Below are 9,734 nucleotides of genomic sequence, written 5' to 3'. Positions count from 1 at the left end.
GAGGAGGAGGAAGAGGAGGAGGCCCCGCTCCGCTCGCCGTCCCTCCCCTCCCTCCCCCGCCCGCCCCGCCGGCGGCTCCTAAAATGGCGGCCGGGCCCGCGCCGGGCAGCAGCGGGGGAGGGAGCGAACCAACGGCGCGGGGCGGGGGGCGCCGGGAGAGCCCATTGCGGACCCCCGCGGGCTGCGGCGCGCCCCGCCCCCGGCGCTGAGGGCACTGCGGCACCGGCGGGAGCGGCGTTCCTCAGGCTCCCTCAGCTCCTTCAGGCTCCTTCAGCCGCGCTCAGCATCCCTCATCTCCCTCATCTCCCTCAGCCGCGCTTAGCTCCCTCAGCTCCCTCATCTCCCTCAGCATCCCTCAGCCTTCCTCCGCCTCCCTCATCTCCCTCAGCCTCCTCAGCATCCCTCATCTCCCTCAGCATCTCTTAGCCTTCCTCAGCCGCGGCTGCTCCGGGGCGATCGGATCCGTGGAGCTCTTACCGCGGCCTGAACCGAGCCGGGGCTTCCCACCCAGCACACAGGTGAGGAAAGCTGGCGGCCCTCCGACACCTCACACAGCTCATTTAAACTGGTGCACCCAAAGCCTGACACAGCTCATTTAAACTGGTGCCCCCAAAGCCTAACACAGCTGATTTAAATTGGTGCTGATTTAAACTGGTGCCCCCAAAGCCTGACACAGCTGATTTAAATTGGTGCTGATTTAAACTGGTGCACCCAAAGCCTGACACAGCTGATTTAAATTGGTGCTGATTTAAACTGGTGCCCCCCAAAGCCTCACACAGCTGATTTAAATTGGTGCTGATTTAAACTGGTGCACCCAAAGCCTCACACAGGTCATTTAATAAATGATGATTAAGCCCCCAAGTCGTTAGGAGGAGTTAAACCTCGTATAAAGCTATTTAAGAAATAATGAAGCCCTTTATAAAGCTATTTGAATGCTTCCACTGTAACATTCACAGATCTTTTCAGCAAAAAGGCAGAACCACTGTTTTTTCCCAACCCAAAGCTGATGCCGAACAGACAGGTACAGGGATGAACTGGGAATGGGATGCACAAACCCAGTCAGCTGSTGGGCTGGAACAAACTGCCAACAATCACAGCACCATTTAGCTTGGAAAAGACCTTTAATATCATCAAACCAGCCATTAACCCAACAGCCCAGTCTTGCTGCTGTCCCAGCTCTGGAAGTGCAGTCCTGCAGGAATGTGTCYATTTTAACCATGAACACACCTTGGTGCACCCCCGAGGTGCTCACYCCAAGCTGGTGCCCASAGAAGGKGCTCCCCAGGCWCAGGGCTGTGCTTTAACCCCACAGYTCACACTGGGCAGAGTAACAAACCCTTTTAGTGACTTATCAAGGCAAAAGATTACTTCTGTTTGTAAAAAATTTCCCAGTACTATCTGAATCAAGAATTTTCATTAAGTTGCACAGCACTTGTCCTATAATAGAAAAGTTCTTTGCTCYACTATCAAAAATTTCACTTAGAAAATGTTTCAACAAAGGAAAAAATTATYAATACCATGATCAGAGTTTTGACAATTAAAGTGCAAACAACTTATTTTATAATTAGATCTGCCTAGTCATGCTTTGTACCTATTAGCCATTTCACTCCCACAGTGAAATAAAAATAAAGTCCAGAATGTTCAGGAGCCTAGAGATGTGGTATTTCCTTATTTTCCATGCAATTTAAATGCCCAGATTGATCTGTACTGGAAATCCCCTCCCTCCTCAGGCAGGCCCAGGGCTGGTCACCACAGGGTGGAGATGGGGGAGAAACCAAAGGTGAGAAACCAAACTACTCAGTGCCCTGGAGCAGCCACTTCAGACTCACAAGGTGACTGTCAGAGCCAATGCAGCTGGATATCCAAAKGAAAAATGTTCTTCCTCTTCCATCCCCAAACCAAGCCCTTTTACTGCTGTACRTGAGTGTTTGCAGAGCAGAGCAGGAGCCTGAGGAGCCACACACACCCTGGGGCCTAACTGAACACCCCCAGTTAGGATCCTCTGGAGCTCTCCCTTAGCCAAGTTACTCCACATTTATTCCACTGACTGGGGCAGCTGCTCTATCAAGAGCTAAGACATCTTTCTTTTTTTAAATAAAGCTAAAGCCTCAGTCTAAACCTCCTTGATTTCTCAGCCTGGCTAACATATGCTGGATGGCAGATCATGTCAGAAGAAGCCTGGAGCCCATCTGTTGCCAGAGAGCTGAATCTCTACATTCTGCCAACGCAGCTTCAGCTGACAGGGTGCTACACGATATGTTTTSCTTTTGTAGGGAGAGTAGGACTGTCCAGCCCAGTGTGACTCTCAARCCAGGCTTACTAACAGTGTCTGAGTAAAAACCACCCCATTAGTAAAGACTTGCTAGGCAAGATAGCATCAGCTGAAAGATGACTGCCCATTGATGAATACATGGTGTAACACACACCCAAATACTGGATTTTGATTAGGAATCTAATTATGGACAGAGCTTTAATGTCAATATAAAGTTGTCTGAAGAGGTCTGAATGTCTAGCCAGTTGGCATTCGCRTACACAGACTCTAATAAAACATTTMTTGCRAAACAAATTATCRTTAGGTGTGGCAAAAGCACATTTTAAAAGAGCTCTGCATTTCACTTGGACTGTATCATGTATTATCACAGGAGAAAGCAATGCACCATGGATCACAGTGAGAAGGGGTCTTCAGTGTTGCCATCAGGACTCYTAAAGTGTTCTGATTCTGCAGAATGAGGAAGGAGAGACATTTTTAASAGAAGAAATGCTATGTCCAGGTAAACCTTCTTTATTACACAATGACGCTACCAGCTCAGATGAATTCATCAGCTGAATCAGTCATGCTGAAACTGGGAAATTTCCAAGGAAGGAGAAGGCATTGATGGCATTTCACTTTCTAAGCAAAACTCCTCCGAGTCACTTGTGACTAAGGCACTGATTCAGTAAAGCAAACAATTCTTTAGTCTGTATTTTAGGATCAATTTGATGGCTTTGTTTCTTTGGATGACTGAGAGGTTTGAACTGGCAGCTGAGAGGCTGATATGGACAGGATGGGCCCTGCACCYGGGGTGAGGCAGCCAAATGAAATCCTGATCCCTGTCACCACGGATGGTCCACTGGCACTTWCTGTGGAAGTGCAGCAAATACAACATCCTTTCATTTTGTTTCACAAAACTCAATTTGATTTCAATCATGCAGTGTGGGACCTGCTCTGCAGCAAGTCCTGTTTGCTGTTAGGCAAGAGCTGTCCTGTTCCTGACTGCTAGAGGAAACTGCATTTCCCACGCTGACAGAGATCCCCACTCCATCCCAAATGCCACATGTCATTATTTCAGAGAAATTCAGGGAACTAACTTCAGCACCTTCATTTTTACCACTTATCTCCCTCCTACTCTCTGACCTGCTTCTCAAGTTCCAAAACGCCATTGATTTTTATTTTATTGGTAAGCAACAAAACTGGAACAAATGGCTCCTGGCAGAACATGTTTTCTGTTTCAGCTGCAAACCTATCGGCCCGATGTCCTTGAAATGCACAGTGTGACTAATGCCTGGCTCGCAAGGACCCAGGAGGACACATTTATTGCTCTTGTCAGAGTGGAGCTGAGCAGCCAGAACAGAAAAGATAAGGTGATARGGAGAAATGAATGCATTTGCCTGCTCCTGGAAGGCAGGCAGTGCACACCATGAATACAGGAAACAGCAGGACGTGCTCGGGTACATCAAGAGCAGATCTGGATCTGCTCGTKGGAGCTCAGCATCATAAAGGATTTGGAATACAGAATAAGCATTGTTACTTCTGGATCTTAGCCTTGGACTCTTGCTTAAAGGGAGACATACAGGGAAAGGGCCCAAACTTCAGTCTAGAACTGCACTGAGAAAATGRTKGTCTTTAAATAAAGAGRCTKGAACTGGGTATGGGATGGTTTTCATCTCACCACAATTAATGTCTGCACAGTGGTGTGTTTGCAGATGATGATTTCTTTTAAGGGGAAGTTAAAACCCAGCTTTATCTCCTCCACCAATTCCTCACAGCTGCCCTGAAACCACTTCTGAGAAGGGAACAATTGCCATAGAGACTATGCAGTAATTAAGCTCATGAGAGAGCTGCATGCACACTCAAGCAAAATAATAGATGAAGGCAAGAAGAGAGTAGCTTCTGAGAGCTGCCTCACAGCACTGCCCTAGCTGCTCCCATTCCCTCTGGAAAAGGCAACAGGACAATCCCAAAGTGTTTGGGGAGTTTGAATTTTGGTGTTTTCTGGTTCTGACGTGGCTTTATCAAAGACAAGCAGGAAGAACAAACAATAATGAGACTATGAAAAAGACAATTCAAGGTGAATAWAAAGAATTCATTTTGCACAACAAGGTCTATGAAACCTCAGAATATCCTTGCAAGGCAATAGGCAGTAGTGGCATCTTTTGTGCTATTCAAAAAAACCCTCAGCAACAAAATGCCCCTGCCAGCTAGAAGACAAAACACACATAAGTGACCTGTTAGATCATTTCTAGCCTRGCTGTCCCCAACATACACACTCTGAACACAGAAAGGCATAAAACCCATCAGTTTTTAGATTCRGTAGATTAAAATTTTATTATTATTTTTTAATGCTTTGGAATCCAACTGTATATTTTAGAGGAGAAAAAATTAGAGGACTGGTTTTCCCCACACTTGAAAATTTCCAGAACTGCTTTGATCATGTATGAGAATTGATTTAGGGGATGCAAATGAAGGCCTTGGCAATCTGAAGAAGAAAATCTTCTCCCCTGACATTTCTGAACGTTCAGAGAATTCTCAACAAGCCATTGAAGTAGGGGTTCATCAGAGAGACAAAAAGAAAATTCAATAAGCARAGAAGTACATAAAACCAACCAGCTCCCTCACAAGAAAACCAGCAGCATTAGCAATCTTTCYACCTTGTTCAATCCTCTTTGCTGTTCAGACTTACCTTCTATAGCAAAATATGCATCCACAAACATGAAAGCAATGAAGGGGAGATGCAAGTCTTTCCTTACAAAGAGAGACTGAATATTCTGCATCATCATTATAATATTTTACAACTCATTAGCACCTTCCATCCCAGGATCTCCAAGCATTTACAAGCATTAATTAATGCACTCTCACAATAGTTCTGTGAAGCAAAAGGCAGGTGTCTGGATACCGTGGTGACAGGTGCATTACAATTGAATAAGGCAGAATTTCCAGGCTTTCCATTTACATAYTTAGGAAAGAAGGGAACAAAGAAGGGAGGAAAAATTAACAAGTGCTGCAATACCTTGAAATACCTCAAATCAAGATAAACTGTAAATACCTGGAACAGATTGGCTTTCAAGTCTTTACCTAGAAAGCAACACTTGTTAAAGGCCTCAATAATATTTGGGTTTTGTTAAGAAGTCTTTGTTGAGTGAAGCACTATGGTGGKTTTTTTTCCAGTTCTACCAGAGATGTCCCTTTGGGACAGTGTCTTGCCCCTATTTCCTTGTCTGCCAACACAACCCAGTAACACAGCAGGTATAAAAGGATAAACCAACTCATATAATTGCACCAGGTACTGGTGACAGTGCTCAAACTTCTCAGCTTACAGATGTTTTGTATTCTTCAGGCTCATGGCATTCTGCAAACATCTGGGCACACAATGAGGTTTCCTCTCTGCTTTCCCCCTGCAAGGGAGAAGAGAAGAGCCATGTGCATGAGTATTCCCCTCCCCAAGAGCCATATGGGAATGTAAAGGCATTCTCTGAATTCATTACCCGGCCCCACAATATGATTCTGTCTTTGTATGGGCAAGAAAATGGATGTTAATTTATTCCTCATTGCTAATTTGAAAAGGAGCACAAGCACAACAGTTCCATTGCAGAGACTTCTACCAAGGGTATGGTTTAAGTCCAATTATGTGCTATTAGTACATTTGCTCTTTATTCCTGTGGCATATTAATTACATGTCTGGTATTCTGATAATTAACACAATTATACTCTTTATTTCCCCCTTTTTTAGCCAATATCCTTGCATTTTATTCTGGTAATTTTCTGTAGGTAAAAGGAGCCAAATAATCACATGTTAATAAAATCATGCAATGGATTTTTAAATGAACTTAGAGAAGTTACAGCAGTGTTCTTCAGCAAAAAGAAAAGCAGATGCTCTCCTGTTGGGCTGCAGCCTATCTCAGAGATTCCCAAATGAACCCAAATTACCATCCTCTAGTTGTGTATCCAGCAGGATAAAGGAACAATACAGTTCCCGTAGATCAGCCACAAAAACTGTTCTGGACAAAATTTAGAATAGATGCAGATATCCCAATTTCTGAAGCCATGTTTCACCTACATAACCTACCTGTGGTGATTTAAAAAGTCCCTTTTGAAATTACCAAATCAGGAGGAAAATGCCATTTTGCTTTTCTTTTTTCCCCTCTTTTTTCCCCCCTCTCTTTCTCTAAAATTCCAGCTTCTTCCTGGCAGTGCCCTGGCTGTTGAAGTCAGCCTCCTCAGACACGAGTGCAGCTAAATCCTTTGTCATCTCCCATATTTATTTCTGTTSTGACAGATAGCAGTAGTGACCCTTCCTGCAGTAAGCCACTGCCCTGCTGGCCTGCACTCTAATTGCAGCTTTGCTAATCATGTTTTGATCAGGCACCCATCTAATCGCTGCTCGCACGCCAGGAGCGGCCGCGCTGCAGGAGAAGGGCACACACGCAAACAGCCTGGGCTGGCTGGGAAGGATCAGAGGATTAGGGGAGCAGCCAGCCCCGATTAACGCTCCCCGGCTGGGAGCCACCGCAGGGCCCCGTTCCTCCCGTGGGAGCTCCAGGGTTACCGTGTCCCTACACGGACACGTGTCTGCCCTTTGGAAAGCTGGGTGCTGCTCCCCAGGTTTCCTGGCTCCTCTGAAAAGGAAGGTGTTAAGGGTGGGAAAGCTGTGTTAAAGCAGTAACACCGCTCTGGGATTGTACAGAGTTGTGGCTGTCACTGACTCAGTCACTGACCTACCACCAGCAGCAAAACAGCAGAATTGTGTTCAGTGGCTTTTCAAGAGGTGCTATGAACACATTAATCCTAAAAGGGAGCCAGCAATGTTTTGTCTTAACAAAGCAGGACACAAACATCCACTGAGATAAGTCTCATGTAGAGGCAGAACAAACCTCGGGACYCAGCAGGTCCCTCCCCAACCAACCCAATATATGCAAATGAATGGGACTGATTTAGAATAATTACCCCATCCCAASGTGTGCTGCTTTAATGTACTGTTAACTCCATGGTTTCCTCTGCTCAGTGAGGGAAAATAAAACATTTCTGGTGAGTTCTTTTGGAAAGGCTGTGCCCACTTTTTTCATGCAATCTACCTCTGCTGGACCCAACAGGATCTCAAGGACCATCCCACTACTCACACAAAAATTCAACAGCCATGAATTTCCACTTCACTTGTACCTTTTAACGTTTCAGATTTTCTCTTGTTTTCAGCCTGGACAAAGAGCCTCCGAACTGAGACTTGTTACTTTTTCTCCTTCTGATCTATCCACTGTTCAGTGTCTGTCAAAAGTGGATCAGCTGAGTCAGTGGAATGACACACTGTCTTCTGCAAAAGGAAGCAGGGGGGGCTTTAAATCCCATGTTGTGTTAAATGACTGAAGTGCAGTGCTTTGTAGTGCATGCTAACAGCACACACTGCRCCCTGTTTACTGCTGCTTCAATGAGACATTGTCCACAGAGTGGAAGTAAAAAGCTTATGAGATGAGACAGGCATATCATCCTGTCTGAAGCCCAGCTTACACAGGCAGCTTCATGTGGCATGAGGAAGAGCCTCTGGGAATGACAGGTGTCTGTGGAACATTCAAATATGACCCAGGATAGGCCACAGATTTATTGATCTGATCTAAAAATGAGCCTGAGTGYCCAGGTTTGAACAAGGGGTACCTGATGACAGCTGAAACTCCAGAGGCTCTGCAGTGACAGAGGAATCCAAACTGAGCAAGATGCAGAGGAGYGAGTCTGTCTGCAACAGAGTAAACAGGATAAACCTCTTCCATTTGTTAAAGCCATGATTTATGTACAAGATTATCATATGCCATTCTACAGTCTTAATCCTAGACCTTGAAGGAGCAGCAGAGATTAGAGCCTCTGCCCGTTTCCTAAAGCAATGACACAGTAACCAGTGACACATCTCAGACAGGAAAGATGCTAAAGTAACAAAGGGAAAAAAAACCCTAAATGTCTGTAGAATATGCTTTTCTTTTTTTCCCAGTGAAAGGCACACAAAGGCACACATCACACAGTAGAYATGCACAAGAGAATTCAGCACTAGAAGATCTTCATATCCTTTTCCCTCAAGCATCTCTGCTCCCTTTGCTGCCCAGCGCTCGTTCTGCCTAACAGCCCCTTAATCACAGTATCTGTCACACACATAAAATATTATTTAACTTCCAGCACAGAGGAAAATGCATTTATAACCTACTGGGTTTTCCCCTTTAATCTCTCTCTTTCTTCCCTCACTGCTCCCTCCCTCTTTTTAGTAGCTCCAAGCAGTAATGGTGCTAACAACCTTCACAAAGACTTATTCAGGCCCAGACAGGAACCTACTCTGCACTCTGTCAAGACAGGAGACTGAAAAAMAACACGATCTCTTCTTTCCAGCCAGGTGACAGAACACACTCAAACAGATCACAAAAGCACTGTGGCCTCTGCTGCAAAGATGTCAGTAAGTGTCATTTTAGAATTACAGAAACAATTTAATTGTGACTGAGGCTCAACTCAGCCACAACCCAATCCTGCAGACTGAATCTTGTTATGATCCCTCAGTGATATTTAATAGTACTTGTGTTTCAAAAGTATTTTTGTGGCTCTGCTCTGCAGCAAGCTGACACAGCTGAATTTAATGTTCCTCCTTCTGTCTGGGCAGAACTCAAGGTGTTGCCTTTCAGCTTTGAGCACTGCCATGTCKRGGATGTGACAATGCYRARRATCTCGGTCTCTGTGACCCATCTCACCCGTACTCAAGTCAAGGTGTTGTTCCTGACAAATTCTTTCTTTAAACCTGCAAGAACAAGGAAAGGATGTTCTCTGCAGGTTATGAGCTGGCAATCTTTGCATACACGGTGGTACCAGGCCTAGGCTGCTACTTCCTATAGAGCAGGTACCCTGAGCTCTGCTGCTTTTGGTGTCTGCAAAACCCTTAGCAAGCCTTTCCTCATTGTTACTGGGATGTAATTTATCTAAACAAGTCTCAGTTATCCAAGTGTCCCCTCCTCCTTTGGACAATGGCTCTGAAAGTGAAAAGGTTTAATTTAATTCCCTGCACTGCTCCAAACCTCTGACATCTAGACTTTGCTACACTTAGAAGAGAAAATCAGGTAAAAAAGATCATGTAGCTACAAGGGCCAGGGTAACATGTCCCATATAGTTTCAGAAGCTGTGACCTCAGGGTCAAGGTCAGACTAAAACAAAGGCACCGCCGTACACCCATCTGGTGTGAGAGCAGCTAAGCATGTTCAGAACCAGCACGAGGCACAGCTCCCTTTCCAGGGACACTCTGAAGTCTGGTGCTGCTGGCGAGGCAAGGCAAAAGCTTAAGATTCTGTCTGCTTTAATTACCATCGTTCTGCAGCCTCAAAGAAGCTTATGAGAACACAACAGTGAGGCAAAATTCTCCTCCTGTGCTTCCACCTCCAGAAAGTCATCCCTTCCTGACCTGCCCCTATTTCCCTCCCCACACAGCCCAGGGATTTAGCAGAAGCAAGGCATTCAAAAATGC

At 45.3% G+C, this 9,734-nt stretch overlaps 1 long non-coding RNA gene across 1 annotated transcript; it reads left to right on the top strand.

Annotated features, from left to right (window-relative positions):
- Positions 1–383: 383 nt before the first annotated feature.
- Positions 384–8,694, top strand: LOC130579299 (uncharacterized). The gene is made up of 3 exons (XR_008965972.1): positions 384–518; positions 2,643–2,771; positions 8,618–8,694. It is a non-coding gene; the product is annotated as an uncharacterized LOC130579299 (long non-coding RNA).
- Positions 8,695–9,734: the final 1,040 nt, after the last annotated feature.

This window comes from Malurus melanocephalus, unplaced genomic scaffold (genome assembly GCF_030028575.1).
Source record: "Malurus melanocephalus ecotype Western Australia unplaced genomic scaffold, MMel_1.1 scaffold_266, whole genome shotgun sequence".
Lineage (NCBI taxonomy): Eukaryota > Metazoa > Chordata > Aves > Passeriformes > Maluridae > Malurus > Malurus melanocephalus.
Note: the sequence above shows the minus strand (reverse complement) of the source record. Positions and strands in the feature narration are given on the sequence as shown.